This window comes from Arvicola amphibius, chromosome 6 (assembly GCF_903992535.2).
Source record: "Arvicola amphibius chromosome 6, mArvAmp1.2, whole genome shotgun sequence".
NCBI classification, from domain to species: domain Eukaryota; kingdom Metazoa; phylum Chordata; class Mammalia; order Rodentia; family Cricetidae; genus Arvicola; species Arvicola amphibius.
The window spans coordinates 138,108,244-138,135,187 of record NC_052052.2 but is presented as its reverse complement, the minus strand read 5'-3'; positions in this window follow the sequence as shown (position 1 = coordinate 138,135,187).

Below are 26,944 nucleotides of genomic sequence, written 5' to 3'. Positions count from 1 at the left end.
CGTGTATACTATTATTCAATGTATACTATTACTCAATGTGTACTATTTTCAAGTGTACTATTATTCAATGTGTACTATTATTCAATGTGTACTATTATTCAGTGTATACTATTATCAATGTATACTATTATTTAATGTATACTATTATTCAATGTATACTATTATTCAATGTATACTATTATTCAATGTGTACTATTATTCAATGTGTACTATTATTCAGTGTATACTATTATTCAGTGTTTACTATTATCCAATGTATACTATTATTCAGTGATATACTATTATTCAGTTGTATACTATTATTCAGTGTATACTACTATTCAGTATACTATTATTCAATGTATACTATTATTCAGTGTATCCTATTATTTTATGTGGCTGTGGCTTTTCTAAACACAGTCCACACATTTTAGCCATAGTGCATCCTCTCATTGTTATTCATGTATTTTTTAATGTAATCTTCAATGCTGTGGGGCTTCTAAGTGAGGAGGAGTAGAACACGTTTTTCCTTTTATTGAAAATAGATTTTTTTTCCTCATGCCATGTCCTGATGATGATTTCCATCCTTCTACTCCTCCCAGTCCTTCTCTCCTCCCCTTCCCCATCAAGATCCACTCCCTTTCTTTCTGCACTCAGAAAAGAACAGGGCTTCTGCCGGGGCGGTGGTGGTGCACACCTTTAATCCAGGCACTCGGGAGGCGAGGGCAGGCGATCCCTGCGTTCGAGGCCAGCCTAGTCTACAAGAGCTAGTTCCAGGACAGGCTCTAGAAACATCAGGGAAGCCCTGTCTTGAAAAACCAAAAAAAAAAAAAAAAAAAAAAAAAAACAGGCTTCTAAGAGATAACAATAAAATATAATAAGACCAACTAAAAACTGTCTCATCGGAGTTGGACAATACAAACAAAGAGAATAAAGGAGCCCAAGAGCTGGCACAAGATCAGAGACCCACAGTTCTATACTCAGGAACCCACAAAGACACTAACTAGAAGCCGTAATATATGAGCAGAGGAACCCAGTGCAGACCTGTGAAGGCCTGTGCATTGCGCTTTAGTCTCTGTGAGTTTCCTATGAGGTTTGGCTCATGGTGATTTAGAGGGCCTTGTTTCTTGGAGTCCTCTACCTCCGGGCTATAGCACTCTTTTAAACCTCTTCTGGGGTTCCCTGAGCCCGGAAGGAAGGGATTTGATGAAGATATCCCATTTAGGGGCGTGTTCCAAGTCTCTCATTGTCTGGCTGTGGGACTCTATATGTTCCCATCTGCTGCAAGAGGAAGCATCTCTGTGATGGTGCACAAGACCCTGATCTATGAGTATAGCAGAATATCATTAGAGTCAGGTTGTCACTATTATTTTTCTTTTTCGATTTAGGATCCGGTGCATTTAGTCTAGTCCTCTGGTACTTGGTCACCCAACCAGTGTCAGGTGATGGGTTCCATCTGTGGTGTAGTCTAATTCCAATCCAGTTATTGGGTGGTTACCCCCATAAGCCTTGTGTCTCTGTTGCTCTGAAATAGTCTTTCATACAATGACACCATTGCAGAACAAAGGGTTTGTGGCTGGCATTACTGTTTGTTTCTCTTTTGACAGCATGCAGAGTACCTTCCCATACCATAGAAGCTAGGACATTGGGGTAAAGGAAGTAGTAAGCAAATGTTTGACAGTTACTTAGTCCAGCAATCATGATGAGGGAACGTTTGGAAGGAGATAAGGTAATCGGGAGATTCTAATGTTCTGAGTTAAGCTCCAGATTAACTCAGTTGATCTTTACTTGAGCGGCCGTAAACACTTAGACCAGAGTTAAGACAGCAAATTAACTCAGTTGATCTCAGTTTACTGTCCGTGAGACACTCAAGGCGCATATGCAAATCAAGCATGCATAAACTATTAAGGGACCCGCCCCCAACCATAACAACCATAACAGATTGTATGAGTCTTCATGAAAAGAATCAGAAGTGGTGGAAAACATGAAGGAAAATGTTTTTCTCTTTTCAACATGCCATTAATTAAATTATTATACAAACTAGTGCCTGTGAGTCCCCCATCTTGTTTCTGTTTCCTCTTCAAACAAGTGCTGGCTTTATTATCTGAAGGTGTCTGGAAATTATTTTTCCTTGGAATTTGATTTTTATCTCTGTCATAATTATAGCAGAGGAAACATACTATGATTCTGAAGACTTGCATGCTAGTTGACTGAAAACTATCTGGGGACAGAGGGTGCTGATGGGTTCTATTTAATTAGTCCTGGACTTGGATTGGAAGAATGGCCCTAAGGACTTGTCTTTTGAGTTTCTATTTTTCCTTTCCTTCTTTCTGTTTATTTTTTTCTTTTAAATGGTGCAGGTGATCGAACCAACAGTCTTGTTTATGCAAAACACATGCTTGACCCCACCCCATGTATCTTTCCCTCTGTAAAACAATGATAGCCTGACTTAAACTAGTTTTCTTCATCTAGGTGTGATCAACATGGGCATACATGGTGGGCATTCTTTAATACCATTGCTTTAATAAAGAACTAAGAAGAGCACTTCACATGCAAGGTTCTGTGACTTCTAAGAACCACATGTATATTTTCAAGTTTTCAGACAGTTACTTTTAAAGAGCAGAGTTATGTTTAAATTCAATTACATATTATGACTAACCTTATCTACTCAGAATATTTTATTTCAATGTCTAATCAACAGTAATATGTTTTTCCTATGTGTGTATTACACAGACATGTTTACAGGCATGTATACATGTTTTCATGTGTGTCAGCACATCTCTGTGTGTGAATAGACACAGGTATACCTGTACATGTACAGGTGGAAGTCCAAGTTGACATCAGATGTCTTTTAGAATTGCTCTCTACTTTATGGGAGCAGGGGCTCTCTCTGAATATGATGATCAGCAATTCTTGCTGGTCTAGCTAAGCAGTGTACCCTAGGCACCCTCTGCTTCTGAGTACTGCAAGTGATTGACAGACTTGTCCCAGCTTTTAGGCGATCTCTAGGGATTTGAACTCCTATACTCATGCTTGCATGACACTTGATGCTAATCCTTTAGTATGACCTTTTCATTTTTATCACTATAAACCCTTTGAAATTTGATACTTGTTCCAAATTTTTAGAATGTCTCAGTTCAGAATAACCACACTTAATTGTTCAGTTATTTCCAATGGCTAAAAGCTTCCTCTTCTGGGAAACACAACTTTGGAAAGCAGGTTTATGCTTATTCTACACATAGTAATGCTAACTTCCCCCACCCCCACTCCCATTGCCCTGTCATGGTGATTCTAAGTAGCCACAAGGATTTTTCATGGGATTTAGGGTTTGCAATAATGGTTCTGAACTTGGGATCTTTTGCTTCCCAGGGAACACGTAGCAATGTGTGGCATGGTTTTGGTTATCACACCTGGGGAAAAGATGTGTTACTGTTTATCTAGAGTCCAAGGACACAGCAAAATGTTTTATAATGCAAAGAGCAAACCCCTTTCTCCCCTACCAAGGATGATCCAGTCCAAACTGACTATAGTGCTCATGTTGAGGAACCCTGGTTGATAAAGAACCACTGTTAGACAGTGACTATGGGACCCTAGCTGCCATAGAGATGTTTTATCTTCCTTGTTGAATAGTCTAAATATATAATGAGTTTCCACAGTGTGTAGTAGTCTGGCTGCAGCCATCTGAACAAAGAGGAGGAAATCTCTTTTGACTTAGTATTTATAATGCTTGGTAGCTACCACAATGATCAATTAGAATGATGGACAGTATCCCGGTATATGCTCAGTCTAAGTGGCACGTGGATCAGAATCAGAGGGTAGAGATGGGCTGGAGAAACACTTACAGTGCTTTTGACTTCACCTAACAGGGAAACCAAGTCATGAACTGCTAGCCTCCTTCTGGTCAAGCATGAGGCTTCCATGGGGGACCAGTCTCCAAAACCTCAGAGCAGTTTACAAGAAGCAGTGTGTTTGCCATTCCAAGTCATGAACTGCTAGCCTTCTTCTGGTCAAGCATGAGGCTTCCATGGGGGACCAGTCTCCAAAACCTCAGAGCAGTTTATAAGAAGCAGTGTGTTTGCCATTCCAAGTCATGAACTGCTAGCCTCCTTCTGGTCAAGCATGAGGCTTCCACGGGGGACCAGTCTCCAAAACCTCAGAGCAGTTTATAAGAAGCAGTGTGTTTGCCATTCCAAGTTTTCAGGTTGATAAACTTCAGCCAGTTCACCTTAACCATGTACATGTCTCCTTTCTTCCTTACTTCCACCCTTATAATGTAAGAGTTCTGGGTAGAATATTTAAATTATTTGTTATTGTTATGATTAATTAATGATGCTACTGGTGAAACTCAAGGCCTTGCTCAGGCTAAACAGGCAATCTTCTACAGAATAACAATCCTTGCTCAGGCTAAACAGGCGATCTTCTACAGAATAACAATCCTTGCTCAGGCTAAACAGGCAATCTTCTACAGAATAACAGTCCTTGCTCAGGCTAAACAGGCAATCTTCTACAGAATAACAATCCTTGCTCAGGCTAAACAGGCGATCTTCTACAGAATAACAGTCCTTCCCTCAGATTTTTGTATGCCACTTGTGAGCATGCTTCCTGTGTTTGTTTTTATTTTTATTATTTCATTTATTTAAGTTTTTATTATATGTGTGTGGGCACACATGTATGTCTGTGTATTCCATGTATTACTCGTGCCCGCAGGAGTCCAGGGGAGAGCATTGAGTCCCTTGGAACTGGAGTAACAGATGACAGTGCACTGCCATGTGCATGATGCCAATCAAACCTGGGTCTTCCCGAAGAGCAGTGGTAGCTCTTCCCTGCTAAACCATCTCTTTAGCACTGCTTCGTGTATTTTAATGGTGTTAGTGTTTCTAACCCATGTGATTGCGATATTTAGTCTTTGCACAATCAATCAAAGAAAGAAAAATGATGACTAAGCTCACAGAATACAATGCCATACGTAGATTAATGTCAATGAAACCAGGAGGAATGAGCACATTTTCTCATGCTAAGGACAGTCTTTATATTTGCGATTGTTATACAAGGCACCCTGACTTTAGGGCAGGAGTCTGGGCGTGGCTTATCTGAGTTATCTGCTGAGAATCCCGATCGACTCAAATCCACTCCTCTGAGATGGACTTCCCTTCTGAAGCTGGGTCCTTTTCTAGCTTACAGGTCATTGCCGAATCCCATTCCTGTGGTTGCAGAACTGTGGCCCTCTGCCCTCACAGACCCCCTGCTAGTGCATAGCCCTCTCTGTGTATTTGATTTTTATCAGGGAGTATAAACTAGTGCTGCAGAACACTCTGGGGTCTTCCACCTCTGACCACACAGCTTTATTAATGTTCATGTGACCAGATCTTTCTTTGGATTTGCATGAAGCTGATGGGTTAGGGACTTTAAACCATCTGCAAAAGCCTTTGCCTTAGAACGCAACGTATTTGTAAGAGAGATAGCTCATCACTGCCACATACTCATGGGAAAGGGCTTACAGAGGATGGGTACATCATAATCAAGAGTCTTTGGGAACATTTAAGGACTCTGCTTCCCAAAGACAGAGTGACTCAGGTGTTTTAAGCTTCTAAATAACAATCGGATTCAGTAATGAAAAGGCGCATTCGGAGATGTTCCTTCTTGTCCTCATATTTCATGTCTAAAATTCTTCTTCCAGATTTCTGTATATTCAGTTTCATAGCTGGACTTACCAGCCTGTTTTGTTGACAGCTCGAACCTGTTTACATCCCGTCATCCTTCTTTATGTTTGAATTTATTATCTCTTTGTTAATGCTTGACTATTTTATTCTTACTGATTTACTGGATCCTCAAGACAGAAAGAAAATGATCACGTTTCCAGACCACACCATCCTAGGTCAGGTTCCTGCATTTATATGTGAGTGTTACCAGGACCCACTATGGCCATATTTTCTAAGAAAAACTTCCCATGGATAGAAAGAAGGCCAATGAATGAGAACTTAGTGAAAAGCAGGATGAGGGCAAACCAAAGCAACTACTGCAGCAGCCAAAGAGTTGAGGTGAAGAGGACCCAGCACAATGCTCTTGGCTCTGGATCACATAGTGAGGTGGCCTATGATCTGGGGGTGCCGCTGTTGTGTGGGTATTGACTGAAAGGCCTGCTGTTCATTCTCATGTTCATTTACTAATCTGAGTTCCTGATACAGGGGGAAAAGCAAAAGTAAAATCATAAAATAAAACCAATAAAAAGGCAAGGGTTCCCAGGAGAGACATGATAGAGGGAAGAAGGAAGGGCTGCGTCTGAGAAGTTTGGCACATGTGGTCAGAAGACAGAGTCTTGAGCCGAGAGCTTCATGACAGGGTTAAGGTCAGGGAGATATGAGGCAGGAGGATTATCGTGTAGCTGTAGTGTGGTTGTGAGGTCTGAGATCTGAGGAAAGACAGATTGACGTGGTCAAGAGACAAAGGCAGACTGGGAAGAGGGAACCTAAAGATGGGGGAATGAAGAGGTCTATGGCAGGGAGGCAGGCAGGGCAACAGATGAGGAGGATTGGGGGGACTCTCGAGCTCCCTTGTCATTCAGCAGAGGACACTGGAGCCGAACATGGGCCTGTGACTTGGCTAAGATCACAGTACAAGGAAGTTGTACCTCTGTGATGCAGAGACAGGGAAAGGCCTTTTATTTAGCCTCCCATTTCTCTTATTTACAGAAATATCAGGAGGAGTTCCCCTGTGCTTGTTTGTTGTCTCTTTCCTTGACACTGATGTTCCTATGTTTTCTACTTATGCCTGAAACTGGTTTGCTTTATCGTTACTGGCACACAGGATCTTGCCATGTAGCTGTGGCTGCTTCAGGTGCTTTAGATAAGCCCAGGTTAGCTTCACATTTAAGCTGTCTTCCTGGCTCTACCTTCCCCAGTGCTGAGATGGCGGATAAGGCCTACCACACCTGGCTTGCTTGTTTTTAAAAATAATTTTAAATGCTTTTGATATCATAATATCAATAGATTTCCTCTTTTCTTTTCTCCCCTGAAACCCTCCCACGAATGCCTTCACCTTTTCTCTTTTTAAATCAACGGCCTCGTTATCTCTATCTCTCTTTCTTTTGTTATTCACCACGAAAAGATAAGATGCATAACTCTATCTCTCTATGCATATACATTCTGAAATAGATAAGCACGGCTTGCTCAGTTATAGTACGGGTATGTTTTCAGGGCTGACTAGTTGGTACTAATAATTGGCTCTTTGTTCCCCAGGGGAAGACTGCTTTTCCCACTCTTAACATTCTTTTGAACTTGGAGTTTTGTTTGCTTCATCTTAGCTCCTTGTTCCTTTATGGATAAATTCCTCCTTTTCCTTCATTCTAACCTCATTACTTTGTTAGCTTTGTTTGTTGTTGGGAGCTGTGAAACCCCAGATCTGTATTTCTTGTAAAAAACGTGTGATGCTTGCAGCTGCCCTGAGCACGAAACCCTCAGGAGTTCCTAATGGCAGGGTAGTGGTTTCTGGTGTGTATGGCTGGGTCAGAACTATCAGTTAAGGATCCCTAAATAAGCTGCCCCTGGATACAAAAAGGGGGCATTCTTTCTGGGGCATTCCTGTTTCAAGGATGAAACATGTCTCTGTCTGTGTGTCTTTGGTGTTTAAATCTCCAGACCCCTTGCCCGACTCGTGAATGGTCCTGTAGTGCAGGCGCCACAATACAGAAATAGTACCGTACTGTCACGCAGTACAGGCGCGCAGTACATCTTATTATAATTTGTTCTGAATTATAACATCATTTGCATCAAAGGTCCTTATACTGGGACGGGAAGAAGGCAACTATCTTTGAAAATATTGATTCCACATTTTCTTTCCAGTTGCTCAATGAAGGATCCTGATCCTGTCAGAATCAGTCAGGTCCTCCCAAATCCACATGAAATCTGACTGGGGACAGATACATTAGACGCAACTTCATTACAAACCAAGTTTGAATGAGAGATGTGCTCCTTTATTTCTATCTGAAGAACTGATGTCCTTAGTGTTTTTTGTTTGTTTGTTTGTTTTTTCTTTTAGGAAAAGCAAAGATGTCCAAAATGACCTGATATGAGAGAATGAGTATTTTAGTTATCATTATTTTTATTATTTACCACATTTCCAACACTAGTTTAATGTCAGTTTGTAGCAGTTTGGGGTTCCCTGTTCAGAAAATATAAAAGAGTTCAGAAATAATTCTTTGCCAAGATTTCTAAATGTATGAAACATTTGGTATTTGTTGAAGAATTATAGATAAAGACCAGATCAAATATCTCATAGTGTAAAGGCATTTTTTTTTAAAAAAATAAGGTAACCAAAATTATAACTGCGTCAAATAAAGCAAGCACTCCCAGGATGACAGAGCAGAACAGTGTGTATGGGTGATTGTGTTTGTAATAGGATTGCATAATCAGTGTGCTGTGCGCATGGATGTGTGCTGCTTTATGTCCTGTCTTGAAGGACAAGATACACGAGTTAGACTGGCTCCCAAGCACACCGATGCAATGGGCTGGGTGTCCACGCAACATATAACTTTATGCAAATCATCTCCACATGAGGACTAAACTCACTTTTGTTATAAATTTGTACTACTTGGCTTGGGAATTGAGTTATATCTTCCCCCTTGATTTCTAATGATGCAGATTCTAATTTTCATTTCATGAAACCTACTCCTTCTTGTTTGGTTGAGTCATCGCTGACCTAAGAGAAAGTGCGTGTATTTTAAGTTTGTGAACTCGTATTTTTCTTTTGATGTTGTTATGTTTATAAATCGAACCTGGGGCCTTGCCCATGCCAGATAAATGCTCTACCATTGAACTGCAACCACAGCTATGAACAATTTTGGAGTCATCATCAAACCAAAATTGCAAACATTTCTGTCAGATTGCTATTTCCTCAAGCCTCCTGAGAAATAGTCAATTTATCACCACTTAGTACACAGCTTCCTGTCATACATGTTGGCTCCTACTTACTTTCTAGGATTTTTTTTATAAGTGAAATCACTCAGTAAGCATTACTCTCTCATTGGCCTCTTTCACTGAACAGAATGGTTTTGAGATTCACTCCACATTATTGCATACATTAATAATTCAGTTCTCTTTATGAGGAGCATTATATGGATATGTTGTCTCCCATTTTTTTTTTTTTTTTATGGCTGGAAGCGGAGGTGCTGTGAATGCTCTCGTGCTTAATGGAGTCACATGGTTGATTTGTTTCTCATCAGTCATTGGCTGGTATGAGGCTGGCGGAGTGATTAGTATGGCCATGGAACTATTAAGATTTGACTGTGAAATGTCACCCAGAGGTGCTCCTCAGCTGGGATGATGGTTTGGGAATTTGTAGACCTCTGGGAGGTGGGGATTGGCTGGAGGAAATACCGATCTCTGAGGGGTGGACCTTTAGTTTTATAGGCTATCCAGTCTTCCTTTCCTGCCCTGGCCATGCTTCCCATTGCCCAGAGACGTGAGGAGGTGAGGTAGCCACACATTCCCATCACCATGGAGCTGTCTGGCACTCTGATAGCCCCACCATGATGGATGGGTAACCCTTCAAATTGTGTGAGGGAACAAATTCTTCCTCCCTTGAGCTGATCTTGTAAGGTATTCTACGGCAACCAGAAAAGTAAACATTACAGTTGCATTTCAAGCAACGGTTGAGTTGCTATCCAAAGCGTCCATCCCATTTTATGTCCTCCCAGACATTGTGTTGGAGCTTTTGTTCCACTGCTGCCTTGCCAGCTCTGGTTTTTAGCTAATACCAATGTGTGCGCACTGTCATTCTGTGGTCCGACTTGTGTTTGTTTGGCAGGCAGTGGCATTACACATCTTTTCATGGACTTACCAGCTCGCTGCGTTGGTTACTTTATGTTGCGTTGATAAAACACCATGACCAAAACCGACTTTAAGGAACAGTTTACTTTGGCCTGCATTCAGTCACTGAGCTATCTCCCCTCTTGTGAAATATTTCCATTAGTCTAGAAACACTGGAATGGTTGGCCTTTATTTAGGTTCTTGAATTCACTTTATTCTTGAAATAGAACCACATGCTATATACATTGCAGTTGGTGTGCCCTGAGAGTGCCAACTAAGAAGGTGGAGCTTGGAGTTGAGGTTATGATCTTCTGTCACCTCTAACCTCACCTGTGACCCATTCCCAACTCCTCCTCAGGTAATTCACAAGCCATGATAAATCAGATAGAATGATTTAACTTGCAACTCTTAGATAATGTATACTTTTAAGTCCACCATTTATCATAGCATAGGACACAACAGTGACTGGAGAATCTCATGAGACAGCTACGGTGAGCTGCCACAAGGCTGCAAGTATGATGTGTAATATCAACAGATGCAAATGGTACCAATACGTGAGAACAAAAAGAGATCAACTGTCTCAGTGTTGGACTAAGGGTGACTAGTGGTCTAGGGATTAAGCCTCAGCAATAGTTTACTGTGATTGGGGACTGGGGACTTAGTGCTTTGAGAGATTATGGAAAGATATTTTGAGGTGAGTGCACATCACTTGTGATCCCCACTAGACATGGAGCTCATGAGTGAGGAAGCTGATGGTCCCAGGGGCAGTATGCTAGACACCCTCAGGTTTCTTTGGATTTATTTTTTTTAGGTTGGTTGGGGGTTATTTTTTGTTCTTTTTCTTCATTTCAATAAGTCTCCTCAGAAAAACACAATACAACATTAAGAAATGAGAGCATCATTTTTTAAAATATTAAAATTGAAATTAAAATATAAGTATATTAATTTCCCCCTTCCTTTTTCTCCCTCCAACCAGTCCCATGAATCTCTTCCTGTTATCTCTCAAATTCGTGAAATCCTTTAATTTAATTATTGCTACATATATATATATATATATACATATACATATACATATACATATATTACTAACTATATAAATGTAACCTGCTCAGTCAGTATAATAATACTTGTGTGGGTATAATTTCAGGATTTCCCGGGTTCTTTTTGTTATTGTTTGTTTTAATTGCCTCACAAGATAATGTGCACATTTCTTATCATTGGACAGATATTTGTAAAAATCCCAAACCTCGCCTGCTTTATATATAGCTGCAGAGCAAACTGGTTCTTACTGAATTACTACACTGTGGTCAGCTGTGTCTAGTATGTGTCTTGTGTGTGTGACAATGTAATTACTGTATGCATGTGAGTGGGAGAGTATTGTGTGTGAACACAGACTAGTACACATGTGAGAATGCAAACATATGATTGTGTTCCTGCTTGTTTATATGTAAAATCAAAGCAGACTCTAAGAGGTAATCCTGACCATGGAGAGAACCCTGGACTTGGAAATAGAAGGTCTAGTTTTTTAACTGTGTAACCTGAATGATGTGGGAAGTCCTCCTGTATATGTGTTACTTTTATTAGTTAATGAATGAAGAACATGTTTGGGCCTATGGCACAGCAGAATAGAGCTAGGTGGGAAAACTAAACTGAATGCTGGGAGAAAGCAGGCAGAGTCAGAGAGACAACGCCATGTAGCTGCCAAAGGAGATAGACACCGAAGAACCTTACCAGTAAACCACGAGTCTCATGGTGATACATAGATTAATAGAAATTGGTTAATTCAAGATGTAAGAGTTAGCTAGAAATACGCATGAGCTAATTGACCAAACAGTGTTTTAATTAATACAGTTTCTGTATGATTATTTTGGATTTGGGTGGCCAGGAAACAAACAAGCAGTCTCTGACTACACTTAAAAAGCAATTTTAGCTATGGTTTCTCCACCAAAAATTAAAATGTACTCATGATTTATGGACTCCCTCCTAGTCACCAAATGTACAGCAAGCTGGCAGCAGCAGCGTACGTGTTGGTGAAACCATTTCATTACGGAAACTGTTAGTGAGATGTAGTGTGTCAGCAAGCTTAGTTATCCCCCGTGGTGTGTTCTGAGTGGCATGACTATGTGGTTCAGGTAAAGAATGATGGGAATAAGTGCCACAATGTTGAGGATGCTGCTCCACTCCTTTGTATTCTAGTCTGGTTTCCTGTTGCTGCCAAAAAAATACTGTGACCAAAAGCTGCTAGGGGAAGATAGAGTTTATATGGCTTACAGGTTCCCATGACTGAAGGAAGATGGGGCAGAAGCTCCAGGCAGGAATCTGAAGGCCGGAATTGAAGTTGGAACCAGGGAGAAACACTGTCTACTGACTCACTTCCCTTGATGTGCTCAGCTACCTTTTTATATACAAGCCAGGTCTACCTGCCCGGGGATGGCACCACCCACATCAGGGTGGACCCTGCTATGTCAATTAACAATTAAAAAAATGTCCCACAGACATGCCTACAGGCCAAGCTGATGGAGACAGTTCCTCAGCAGAGCTTTCTCTTCCTAGGTATGTCTTGGTTTGTGCCAAGTTGACAGAAAGTAACCAGTAGAATGCACCAGCCTTTTGGTGTGGCTGCACACACAAATTAGAGATGAGTTCCAATCACTGTGGTCATTTGGAAGTATTAATGAGAGGTGACTTTATGGACGGAGGGGAGCTGATCTCAGTGTGCAGGATGGTTGGAGTCTGGAGTAGCAAAGACCAGGATAGAGAGAATAATGCCAGAAAGGAGTTGGTCTCCTTGACTCTGTATTCTCTGGAAACCTAATTGCTTATTGATTCTGCAGAGACTGGTGCTGTAGCTCTCATGGTGATTTTTGCTATAGTTTAACCTTTTCAGTTCTCTCCCAGGCTGGTTGCCCATTTCTCCTTCAGTGCCATCACACAGTTTTTTTCCCCCCCCGGGAAGGCTTTCTTGCATTCTGAAGTGGAACCAGGGCCTGTCTGCTCAGCATTTCCTGGCTTCGTGTCAACCTTTGATTGTTCCTAGAGCCGCTTTCTAGGCCTGCAACACATCCCGGCCACTTGTGTGTAGAGTTTGAATGCAGTAAAGGAGATCTAAATATTTTTGTGAACCACTGAGCAGTAAGCATGGCTGCAAGCCTCCAAACAGCTGTCCGTGTTTCTGCCTTGCATCTGGTGTCTAACTGGAGCCCTTTATGTCAGAACATAATCTACTTAAAAAGTTTCTGTTTATGTCACAAATAATAAACCGGATGGTTCTTTACAACACCCAATCTCCTTAAACTGCCTTTTCAGACAATAGTCTTTTTTTCCTAGGGAAGGAATGAAAAAACAATCCCTTATGAGTCTTGTAGAATTTTTTTTTTGTATGAGTGTTAAAAATGTATCTGGCAAGTTGTGTCTCACATTGCATGTACACAGCATGCATATAGTGACAATAAATATAAAAAATGATATGGTATATCTTGTATTTAAGATTTAAAATATGCATACTATATGCATAAAATAGATTCTAAGATATACATGCATGTAATCCATGAGAACACCAAGTCTTCTAAGAAAGCCCATGCCTGATGGTTTTAAATTTGATTAAACATTTTTTGATCCCAAAATGCTGGTACTGAGTCAATAGTCCATCATTGCCTTACCTCCATTGTTTTTAATTCCTCCTCCTCCTTCTCCTTCACTTTCTTCTTCTTCTAATTTATATCAGCATCTTTAAACATCCATTTTACATAGCCAGACCCTCCGCAAAGACTGGTTCATTTTTCCTTTTTAATATTGACTAGATTTAAGACAGTCCTATTTTTTGTGTGTGTGCTTAAAAGTAAAAGCAGGAACCATAACACACTCTGAGTGGGATCAGTCCTACTCAGTGTTATGTGCTGAGGCCACCAACCTTCCATCAGCATGGATTGATGCATGTTGTCCTTAAACTGTTTGAACTAAGTACAAAGAGATGGTCACCTGGATCCCTTGCTCTATTGGGACAAATATGAAACCTGGAACAGTAAACATGTATTTCTTTACTTTTAGATTAATTTGGGTTCTAACAAATAATAGACCCCAAAAGGAAAAATATTATTTGTTGCGATGACAAATTGTGAATAATTTAGCAATAATTAGATACTGATAAGAGAAGATCAGTAAATCAGGACAATTAATATAAAATACAGTCAACAGATCCGAAGAGATGACAATAGACACTGGAAATATAAAGTACATTCGTGTCGTAGAGAGGAGACAGCAGAGATAATGAAGAGTTAACATGAAATGTTTTCAGAGTCAGGTAACAGATTTTGAGTTGTAGAGCTGAGAAATTACAATTTATTATTAAAAAGAGAAAATAACTGAAATCTCTATTTATTATATTTATGTTGCAGTAATTTTCATGTTTTATTTATAAGGTGTCATTGGAGGTAATGAGGCAAAACAAGGCAGAACTGGAGTATTGAACACCAATATCTGAGAAGTTTGGAGGAGGGTGCCAAAGTTAAAACACTAATGATTTCTACTTGGACTGGCTGCAGCATTTGATTGGTAGGATTGCTAAATTTAGAAGAACAGAGAGAACATAATTCAGTTAAAGCCAAAGTGACAGACAGACAACAAAACAACTTAGGAGGAAAACTAGTAAGCAGCACAACACGGGTGGAACGGAACAAGACATGGGACAAGTGACAGGAATGAGTTGGAATTGGTGGCTGCACTAAATATAAATAGTTGATTTTTTTAATCAGGTAACTTTTCAAACTAGCCTGTGATTCCTAACAAAAAAACACACCTAAGTCAAGAAATTTGAGTAAGGAACTAAGAGACCTCTCTGAAAATGTCTTCAGAAGTACTGTTGCTTACATATAGAAACAAGAAATATATTCTAATACCTTGTGGCATGTTTGTAGTGTAATGTAAGCAATAAAAATGAATGAAGGGCACTTTACAGATTGGCACAGATGACTCTAAAATCATGATGTATTGGTAGCATGTCCCAAATTCTTAAACATGCTGTAATTCATGAGTATATGTGGTAGAAAAATCTTTTAAATCCGTGAAATGTAATTAGAAAGTCAGCATAACAGTCTCTCTCTGGGTGGTAGCAGAGGTGGGTTTTTAGAACAATTTATTGAGGTTGCAAGCTGTGACCCAAGGCCCTGAGTTCAGAACTCTGGCCATGGTCTGCAGTTCTGCTGTCTCCACATTTAAATTCTCAGTAATCCTGAATAAAGCACCTTGCATTTTGCACTGACCTCTTCAGATTTTTTTAGCTGGTGATAGACAGTGAGGGATTGTCCTGATGACCTTTTCTTCATCTGGACAATGGTGATTTAAAATGTTACTTCCACAGCTAAGTGGAACAGCCAGGAAAAAGAGTCACATAATCACAGTCTAGGTAAAAATCAAATATCATTCTCAAGTCGTGTTGAGGTAGAAATTGGTTTGATTTGTTGAGTAATTATATTTAAGTATAGGCATCTGACTCTGTAAAACATAAGCAAGTAATATCAATTGGAAGAGAAGAACCTCCTTGCCTGTAGACACAGTATGGTATCCAGCTGTGCTTTTTTCCATTTTCTTTGCAAATGTGTTACCTCCTGCACTATTTGTATCCTCTAACTTTAAAACCCAGGCAACATTTAGAGATTACAGTGCAGAACCTATCAGGTTCTGCTGCAGTGACTGGCAACTGGGGCAACCGGTGTCCTCTGAAAAAGCTAGCTGCCATGCCATCTAGCTGTGGTAAACACGGTGTCTATGCAACTCATCTGAGACAGTCAATGACTCCCTGTGCATGGGAGCAGAGAGGCTTCCACACTACTTCTATGATGCCCGGGAGCTTCAGAGTTCACACTTGGAGATGACTGGTGTGTTTGCTACATGCTGAATCCCCTCTCCTGTTGCTGCCTAACTAAGAGGCTCATATACGACTTCAATGTGATCTAGGAACTTTTGAGTTCACACATTCTGCATCCCCTTCTCCTGCTGCTGCCTGAGAGATTCAGAGACACACAGTGTGCCCACCACTTTACAAAGTCTTGCTTGGTGACTGGCATAGGTCCTAACGCTTCGGGAGTTCTCAAATGTAAAACAACACAGCATTTAGTGTTTCTGTGTAGAGTCTTCAAAACACTTGGCTGTTTCAGCTTAAATCTACATCTCTCAAATGGATCTTAACTCTGACCTTCAGTCCACGTTTTCTAGAAAGCACCTGTTGCCTCCAGTATGTGATGTGCCTGGGACTCAGATGTTATGCATTCATTCTTCCAGTCATTTAATAAATGTTAATAGATCACCTTAAAACTCTACTCAATGTCTGTACCCTAAAGTTTTGGTGCATTGTGTCTCATCCTCTCTAGTTACAACACTTCCTTTCTCTTGTGGATCTGATTAATATCTTTTGTTTTTTTCACTTCTGCGTGTGGACCTAGGGTTCTGGAAAACACTCTACAACTTCTCCAACCCACCCCTCTCGCCTCGGTCTCACCCTTCCCTACTACTCCTAAGTGCCAGCCTTAATTGAATCTTTGAGGTAAAGTCTTCTTGACCGTCATCTACCATCTTTCTTCTGAGGCAGTGCACTCTTTCCTGGTTGAAGGTAGATCAACAGATGTTGATGGTTTTATCAACACTACTTAGAGTCTCTGAGGTGAGTTCATGTATGGCAGGAACGTAAATGAAACACACTTTCTAGGAACTGAGTTTCCCATGCAAATGCAGGCAGCTTCACCCACACTTTTGATTGTGTGACCTTCCCATAGGTCTTTTAAGAAGTACTGATGACAAAACATTTTCCCCCTAGATGCTAAAAGTCCAAAAGGTGCCTGAGGTAGCAGTGACATTAGACTACTGCTTGTCAGATTTTGCGAATCTATCACTCTGAAATAAGCCATGGGTTTATGAAGTGCACACGTGCAGGTGAATGAGAAGCAGCACGAGTCGTAAAGGAACATTGCATCTTTTCCATGTCATTGTGGGAGAACTATACACACCCACAAAAGGAAGTAAAGTTAGCAACACAAGTGGAGCAGCTTGCGAGTGACTACTGTATGAAGCTCAAGTGGGAGAAAGAGAAAAGCATTGGTAGTTAGGATTAGCAGAGAAAAAAATCAGGCCAAATAACATTTGTCCATATTTAATTAGGATCTCCTTGAAGCCAGGTAGACTGGTTACTTCCGCTTTTCTTCTATAGACAGACAGACAGACGGACAGACAGACAGACTGAGTGAGCTCAGAATTATCCAGCATGTTAGCGTTACAAGACAGGTTTATTTGAATTACTGTGAGTTTTATCATTTTCATTTCTTTTATATTTGCCCAGTGTAATTGTTTATTTTCTTAGGAGATTGTGTCTTTGAACTGTCTTCTGAAAGTTTAATCTCTATTTCAGAAATGTCTTTCGTTTTTATTGTTAGTATTGAATGGTGCATTGCCTATCAGTTGTACCCACACTAGGATTGAGTCCTTCATTCAGGACGTGGTCATGAGATGGCCATACTGTGTGATGTTTTCCAACATCATCAGTTGGCCTTTCTTTGGATACATGCACACTTTGTGTTTATTTTGCTGGAATGATGATGGGATTGCGTAAGATCACATACCTAACACTTCCGTATCATCTCTAGATGGTGTCATAGAGATGCTAGAGGCTATTGTCAGTAGTAGTTTTATTAACCTTTCTGCTCCCCAGTGGGTTTCAAACCTACTGTGTACACAGATGGAGTCTGCATTTTTCAGGCAATGATTCAGGGCCACTGGTTTAAACTGAAGGCCTTTTAAAGTTAATACTTTCGGGAACTGCCCTGGCTGGGGAACATTGTCTCTTTTCATGTTGTTTAGGTTTTCATGGCATTTTGTGGGTGGTCCGCCAGCTGAGTGCCTGTCTCTTTTCTTAAGAAGACTATCTGTAATTCTCGAAGCGGGTATTTTGCCAATTCTCACATGCTTTGTTTTCTCTTCGCAAATCAACATGTCTATGTATTTATACAATTCATGTTCAAAAGGCATTTGTTACTCGGCTGTCACTGTACATAGAGACAATCAAAACTTATTATGCCCAAATCTAAAACAAGATCCGACTAAATGAGCAGATGTGGTGCATGAGCCGAAACCTCACCATGTTGTTCCTATTTATCCCTGGTGTTGTCTGGAGGGCGTGCCCAGTGCTGCAAGGTAGTGGATTAAGGCTCTTGCCAATTCCACTTACTTAATAAATCATTGATGCACACTTTATTCCCCGGTTCTGTTGTGTGCCTTTCGGGTGACAGAATAGTTTGAAGGAGTTTAGTTAAACTTGTCAAGGCTTTGAAATGGCTTCAAATCTGTTTTATGGCTTCCAAATTAATTGCATTTGTTTCAGAAAATGAGACGTGCTTTCTTGGTTTGGAAGCGAACATAATAAGCTTTCAAAATACGGGTAGGTTACCCAGGCCGAGTCTACCCCGCTTTCGCAACCTTGCACTGTACCTTTCTAATTCTTCTGAGCTTGTTTCTTTCCCCGTTTGCACCTGTAGCATGTAAATGAGAAAATGCCAAATAAGGGTGTACCAAGGGAAAATAGAGCCAGACTCTCGCTCGGGTGGAAGACTCAAAACTGAACACAGAGCTGTCATTGCTCTAGCTAGCCTACTTTAGACTGCATAGCCAAAGGCTACAGCAGTAAATTAAAGGAAAACCTACAGCCTCTTGATTTTTGCAGCATCTTCACAGTAACCAAGATCAGGACATCAAAAACGGTGTCTTTAAGCAGACGAATGGGAAGAGAAAATATACATAACAGAATGTCACTCAGCCACAAAGGGACGAAATCCTGTCATTTATGTTGACATGGGTGGAACTGGAGGGCATTAAGTGAAAGAAACCGCGTTCAGAAAGACAAATGTCACATGCTCGTCCTCATACATGAAAGCCTGACAAGATGGTTGTGTGAGGATAGAGAACAGAATAGCGGTCAGTGAGGCTGGGGATGGCAGAGGAGAGGCCCGGAGGCAGGCTAGTAAGGGGTGCCAACACATGTCTAGAGAGGAAGAATAATTTCTAATGTTCTACAGCACAGCGGCTTATTGTATGTGTTATGAAGAATTATAAGAAATGATTTAGAATGTTTCTTACAAAAATAAGTGATAAACCAAGACATGCAAATGCTCCATGCCGGGTTTGATTGTCACACATCGTACACGTGTGTATGATCCTATCCACTCTACATACGGACACTTTTTATATGTCATGAAAGTAGGATCGAAAGCGTTAAGAGATTCGCTAGTAGAATTCCCCCACTCAGGGCAGCTCCATTCTCTCTAGAGTTGAGAATACTCTCCTCCAATCAGAATTAAGGAAAAGTTGTTTTTCTTTGATTACTTACTAGTGTTTCCAAGGTAAGCACTAGGATTTTACTTTTTAGACAGCATCTCAAGTAATTCCCTGCTGTCCCTGAATTCCGTCTCCATCTTCAAAGCGCCGAGACTGCAGGTGTCTGCCCCCCCACACCCAGCTTGCCTTGGATCTTGAAGGGAAACACCAATTTAGTCTACCTGGTTTAAGTATCGGCATAGCTCTATATTAATGCTTGCTAGAGGGCAGAAGATTAGCTGGAAATGATGAGGATTGCAGGATGAAAGGGAGCACAAGTTCTCCATCCTCCCAGCTATTGGTGTCTTGTGTCTTAGGTAAGACTGTACTTAATTAAGAGCTCAGCGTGAGCCCCTTGCTCCACTTTGTTGTTTAACTCATAGGTGTAACTTACCTGTGCTCATCTTCTGGTTGGGTTATGTCTGATGGCAATAGACCAGGAATTCAATCTCACTGACTTGTGCTTCTTCATTATGTGAATGGTGATACCGTTGAGCACTTTCATCAAAAGCTGTGTTTTAGAATAGTAGGAAAGAACCAGCTCCTCTCTGTGCGCTGGGTTCTTGCTTAACTTTCTAAATAGCCTTCTGATGCAATGGGCGTTTCAGGGGCTGATGAGGCAGGCAACAGCCACAAGGCTTTGGGTGTTTCCTTTGAGGTTCCTATAAACAAGGTATTAGTCACTGTGCCTTCGATTTTTTTTTTTGCCAAAGCCCTGGTTCTTCCTTTCTTAGGCAGAAAGGGAACTCCCTGTGTGGCTAACTAGTAGTAGTGGTGACCACAGGTGGTGATGTAACATAGAGTCTTCAGTCAAGTTCCACCGTGAGGACTTACTGCGCTGTATCAGAGACATCCAAACTGAGATCTTACATCATCAGAAACATGGTCAGAGATGGCAGCCTATCCGACCTTGTTTGGTTGATGTAGACAACTGCAGGGTAGATTTTTATTTTCCTTTCTCTTATCTTATTCCCCATGAAATATTACAAAGCAAACACTTTCATAATTTCTAAAAAAGCAGGCTGAACGCAAAAGATTCTGTAGCATGCCCCCAACCCCTAATTTGGCAGAATATAGCTTTTGGAAACGGGACTTGCCTGAGCGCCACTTGCTTTTAACACTTCCTGTTTACCAACCCAGGATCTCCTGGAACCCAATACTTGTGTGATAGGATCAGAGAGCTGACAGCAGATACTGTATTTGCTGATAAATGACAGACTCTTGCAGGTAGCAGGGAGCTTGGTCCCAGGGTCACCAATGTAAACAATAACCTGACTCACCAAACCACCAGCTGAAGCTACTGTTTAACATGAAAAGTAATGATTTTTTGCCCCAAATTCAGGTTTTAGGAAACAAAGATTTATTCAGATATTATTTTTATAACAATACTATCTCCTTTTTTCACTTCTGCCTGTGTCAAAACCAGTAGAGAGCAAGCACTGTGCCTATCACATCTGCTCATATTACCTCGCTTTAGAAAAATTTAAACTCTCTTTCATTTTAGATAAAACAAAAACAGCAAATAACCCCCTCCCCAATAACCCCAAACCAACCAACCAAACAAAAAACGGAGAACTTATTTTAAGAATGTCATGAGTACTGTCCCTTTTCTAAGATTCTGTTATCTGTGCATTGTTTTCTCTCCACCCTACGCTGCCCCATGAGCCTCCTGGATGAGGGTTTCTTATTTGTTTCCTGTTGACTTCTATGTGAGCTCATGTTAATTACGTGTGTCTCCAGTCTCAACACAACAAAGGACAAAGAAATGTTTAATTTGGTAAGGAAGCTCCCGGGAGTCCTTCCCTTACGCCCAAACAAATACTAGTTTATAGACTTTCTTTCAGTACCAGACTTTCCCAATAAAGTAGTTAAAGCCAATGTTTCAGCTAGAAAGCAGGATGATGCAATACGTGTAGCAAAGCACTCTGAGTTTAGATGGTGCTTTGGTTGGAATGAGAATGAAATGACTGAATTGGCTCTTCACTCGTGTGTGTGTGTGTGTGTGTTTGTGTGTGTGTGTGTTTCCCAAATGCCTGACTGTTCTCTGTCTATGTTAGAAGAACCATAGCTAGCTATTTTAGAAACTTGCATTTGAGACATGAATTTGAGTCTATTGGTTGTCAAGGTAGAACTGTGTCACCAGGAAGCTGCTGTCACCACTGGTAGTCTGGCCAGGACAGAGCTGCAAGACATTGCTGTATCATTCATGGGTCATGAGGTTGTAAAAAGACTAAATTACTCGCAGAAAACTAAAATAGGTTCTAGCTTTATTTCTGAAACTAGAAAGGACCCTAAGTAGTAAGTAGTAAGTAGGATTGTATTAGCTAGTTATTATTATTATTATTAATTATTATTATTATTATTGAAATATCCGAGATAACAATGTTCAGGAGAAAGAATTTCTTTTGTCTTATGGTTTCAGAGAATTTGGTCCATGGATGGAGTCCTGTATGTTTGGTTCAGACAATACGTGTGGGGCTGTTTATGGCTAAGGAGCTCCTTTACACAGGATAGCACACACATGCACAGCACACATACATACAAACATATACATACTTGATATACATGTACATACAAACACAGACAGACAGACATAAGAATGTAGGCAGATTTTCCTGTCCCTCCAGCCAGCTCCCAAATCATGACATGGAGACTTGTTACGAAAGCTCACCCAATAGCTTAGGCTTGCTTCTAACTAGCTCTTGTAACTTAAATTAAACCCATTTCTGTTAATTTACATGCTGCCACGTGACTCATGGCTTGTTATCTCTTCTCCTACACATCCTACTTCCTCGGTGTCTCCTGGTGTCTCTGCCCTTCTTCTTCCTAGTATTCTCTTTGTCCCCAAAATCCTGCCTAGCTATTGGCTATTTAGGTTTTTATTAAACCAACCACAGTGACATACCTTCATATAATGTAAAGGAATATTCCACAACATGAGAGAGACAGAGATAGACAGAGAGACATATGGGGTAAGCATAAGGGGTGAATAGGAAAGGACCAAGGCCATATATAACCGTAAGAGTATGATTCTAGTGCCCGATTTCTTCCTATGAGTCTCTGACTCCTAGATTTCACCACCTCTCAATAATGCCACCACATTCAAGTCTTCAAATGCCTCGCGTATTGATTAGGATAGAGCCCTCATGACCTGTTTTTGGCAACGTTACCACAGGCACACCCATAAGTGGGATTTCCTGATTTCTAAGTGTTTTTTTTCTCTTTCCTTTGCAGTATTTATGTGCTTGTTCATTACTGAAAGTATATTTTATACATTATTTCTGATTACAGTTTTTCTTCTTTCAACTCCTCCCACATCCTCCTCACTTCTCTACTTACCCAAAGTCATACCTTTTCTTTCTCTCTCTCATTAAAAAACAAACGGGCATTCACCCCTAAACGAGAAGCTATCTCCAATTGGTAGCTGCCAGTCAAGAAAAAAAAAATCAGTTTTTCTAACTGGATCTCACTGGGTAGACAAACCACATTTAAGGGCAGGGTACATGTCCAACAGTAGATGGCCGACACAAAATAATGTCAATGTTATTTTTGTAGGGTTTTTTTTTTTGTCTCAGAGTGTTTTGTTGAGGCATTTTTTTTCCCTTACAGATCTTTTGCTTATATGTACAATTTCCGATTTTGTCTCTAATGGGTTTTCTGTGTGCGTGGGGGGGCGGGGCGCGGTGGGTATGTGTGTGTGTCTTAGTGTCCATGTGTTTCCATGTGCTTTTGCTTTGGATTTTTCCTGTTTGTTTGTTTTGTCATATTCTGATTTATTTGTTTTTATTTTATCTAAGCATTTCTAATTTCAGTCAAATCAATAATCAAAGTTAACCACCACAGTGACTGATGGCATACTTGTGGAAAATAGCATCTAGACAGCAATTTGGCACAGCTCTTGCCAACTCCTTACCCTCTCTCTGGGACCTGGCCACCACCTGGGCTGGCCAAGAGCAAGTGATCACTTAAATAAAGCTGGCATTGATGCCTGTTTTAAATAACTGTTTAAACTCCTTAGATTGGATTAAATAAAACTGAATGTGCAAAAGCAAAGAGAAGACTGCCCTAATTTCCTAGTATAGATGGTTAGTATAGATGCTAGTGAGAAAACCATGCATCCATAAACAGATGTGGAACTCTGCAAGAGAACTCAGAGTCCTTTACTAATTCACCCAGAAGTGGCAGAGTTGGATCACATGGTCACTCTATTTCTAGTCTTTGAGAAACCTATGCTGATTTTCATAGTGGTTATACCAACTTACCCTCTCACAAACTATGAGTATGGGATGGTCTTTCTCACACCTTCACCCACTTTGTTTTCCTGATGTTGGCTAATTTGAGTGGGGTGAGTTGGATTCTCAAAGTAGCCAACTGTATTTCTTCTGATACTTATCTACTCAGTTCATCAGACCATTTACGGGTAAATGTTTTGGGGATTTGGTATTTGCTCTACACAGTTGGTTATATATTCTAGATATTGATTCCTTGTCTAATGTATGGTGGCAAAGGTGTTCTTCATTCTGCAAGCCATCTCTTATCCATTCATCACTGTGGAGACTGTTTTTTTTTGTGGTAAGTAGAGTTTTAATTTAATGATACCATTTGTCAATTCTCGGGACATGTCTCTATCACGGTGGAGACTGTTTTTTTTTTTTTTTGTGGTAAGTAGAGTTTTAATTTAATGATACCATTTGTCAATTCTTGGGACACGTCTCATGCTCTCAGAGTCCTTTTCAGAAAGTTCTTGCCTATTATTGGATCTTGAGGTCTGTTTTGTGCCATTGACACACTGTTTTGTTATTATAGCTCTGTAATATAATTTGAGCTCAGACACTTTGATATTTACAGCACTGTTCTTTCTATTTAAGACTGATTTAACAATTCTGAAGGTTATTTTTGCACTTTTTTAAATGAAGAATATCATTGAAATTTTAATGGATGTTGTATTGTATATGAAATTCCCTTGGGTAACATTGTGGATTTTCTAGTATTAATTCTGTCATTCTATGACTTTGATTTTTCCATCTTCTAGTGATTTCTTAAATTTTTCTGTTTAATGTTTTCCTTCTAAAGTCTATCACTTCCTTGGTTAGGTTTATTCATAGGTATTTAATGTTATTTTTACTTTTGAACCTATAGTGGATGGAATGGTTCTCATATTTCTTTCTTCATAAGTTGTTTGTTGGTATATATAAAATTACTGGTTTTTAACATTGATTTTTATATCCTACCACTTTGCTGTATTAGGTAGGGTTTCAGTTGCTGTAATAAAACACTATGACCAGAGGCAGCATGGGAAGAAAAGGGTTTATTTCATTTTACAGCTTGTAGTTCATCATGTAGGCAAGTGAGAGCAGGGACTGCTAGAGAGGCCATGGAGAAGAGCTGCTTACTGACCTTGACCTCGTTCGTGTCCTGCTCAACCTTCTTTCTCCTAGCACCCAGGGCCATCATCCCAATGGTGACATTTCCCACAGGGATCTGGGTCCTTCCATATAAATTGTCAAACAAACAAAAAAAATGCCTCACAGGCTTGCTCACAGCCAAGTCTGGTAGGGGGCATTCCTCAACTGAGGTTCCCTCTGCCCAAATGACTCTAATCTGTATCAAGTTGACATAAAATTTGCCAGTACAATTATTGAGAGCATATTATATTATTAGGGTCAGGAGATTTCAGTTGGAGTCTTTAGGTTTTTTTTTTTTAAGTATTGGATGATGATTTCATCTGCAAAATAGGCGTAATCTGCCTTCTTGCTTTCATATTTTTGTGTCCTTTATTAGTTTCTCTTGTTTTATTGTTCTATCCCAGACTTTTATTTCAGTACTATATTGAATGAAAGAAAGCAGTGGGTCTCCTTGCCTCACTATAGATTGTAAAGGAAAAGCTCTCAGTTTCCCCCCATTTAATACAGTGTTAGCTACAGGTTTGCCATATAGCATTTATTACACTGAGATATGACTTTTCTCTATTCTGAAATTTCAGGACTTTTATCATGAAGAGATACTGAAATTTATAAAATGTCTCTTCTATTGAAATGACCATGGGGTTTCATTCTTAAACATAACATTATGTTACATTTTTAAAATTTTGAGTATCTGGAACTATCCTTGTTTCCTTAGAGAAAATTTTGCTTAGTTTTGTTATAAATTCTAGTGTTTTTGTTTTCTAAATATTTTGTTGAGAATTTTTGCATCCCTGCTCCTTAGAGAAATTGATTTATACGTTTCTTTTAACCCATTTGTTGTAGACTTTCCAGGTAGCCAGAAAAATGAATGTTGAAAGTATTTTCCAATAATTCCCGGATTTCACTGGAGTCTGTAATAGCATTCTTATTTTCATCTCAAATTTTGTTAATTTGATTCTTGTCTTTCTCTCTTTTGATTTAGTTAAGAGTCTGTAAGTGGCTGGGCAGTGGTGGCGCATGGGGAGGAAGAGGACGACAGATCTCTGTAGGTTTGAACCAGTGTAGTTTACAGAGTAAGTTCCAGGACAACTGGGCTACACAGAGAAACCCTGTCTCAAAAAACAAACAAACAAAAATTCAAAACAAAACAAAGCAAAAGGGTCTGTAAGCCTTATCTTTTCAAAGAACTACATCTTTGATTTATTCTACATATTGTTCTAATCTCCATTTCATTAATTTCTGTCCTACTCGTCATTATTCCTTGCTGTCTATTGTATTTGAGTTTGGTTTATTCTTGCTTTATAAAACCCCGAGGTGCATAATTAGGTTACTTGTTCGAAATTGCTCTGAGTTATTTTAATGTAAGCACTGTAACTATGAATGTTCTTTTTAGAAATGCCTTAGTTGTATTGCAAGTGTTTTAGTATGCTGTTATTGTTTTAATTCATCCCAGGAATTTAAAATATTACCTTCCTGATTTCTTCATTGATCTACTCTTCACTCAAAGCGTAGTGTTTGTTAAATCTCCCCCACGTTTTTATTTTATCAGGACCTGTTTGAACTTTCAGATCTTCTGGTTTTTGTTTTGTTGGTTAAGGAATCAGAAACCCCAATATTTGATTGCTAACTATTCATATTTATTTTATCTTCTTGATGAATTGTTTCCTTTATTAATATCTAGTATTCTTCATCTTCTCTGACTAGTTTGGTTTTGGAGTCTACTCTATCAGATATCAGAATAACTAGTTGGCTTCCCAGATGATTTCAACCCACTAACTTGGTTTACGGCTCTTAGCCAGTGGCTTGGAGACAACAGTTGGTTTTTTTCCAATGCAGTCAGCAAGTCTGAGTCTTTTAAATGGTGAACTGAGGCCATTCACCTTGAGGTTTTCTTTGAAGTTGGTTGCTGGTGTTCTGGTTGTTTACATCATTGTGTGTCATTTTCTTTCTCCCTTATTAGTGTTGGACTTTGCTGGTTTGCTGTGTTGGCTAGACCAGAGTGACTAGAGTCCTTCCCAGGACTCTCGTCCATCTAGACCTTTCATGAAATGCATTTTTCCCATGTTATTCTGAATGAGACTTCTTTATTCTTCGTCTGTATATAGTATTATTTTAAGTAATCTCTACAGCGTTTATCAGTCATAAATTGCCTTAATTTGTCCTTCTCTTGAGGTGTTCTTATTATTCCACTGAGAAAGTTAGCTTTTCTGTGTATAGAAATCTCAACAGCCAGTTCTTTACATTCGGGGCTAGAAATTCACCATCCCATGCTTTTGTGGATTTTATGGCTGCTGTTGGGGGATATGATATTGTTCTAAAGTGTTTGACTCTGCAGGTATTGACTTTTTTCTTTTATAATTTTTAATATTCTTTCTTTATTCTGTATTTTTGACCTCTTGAATG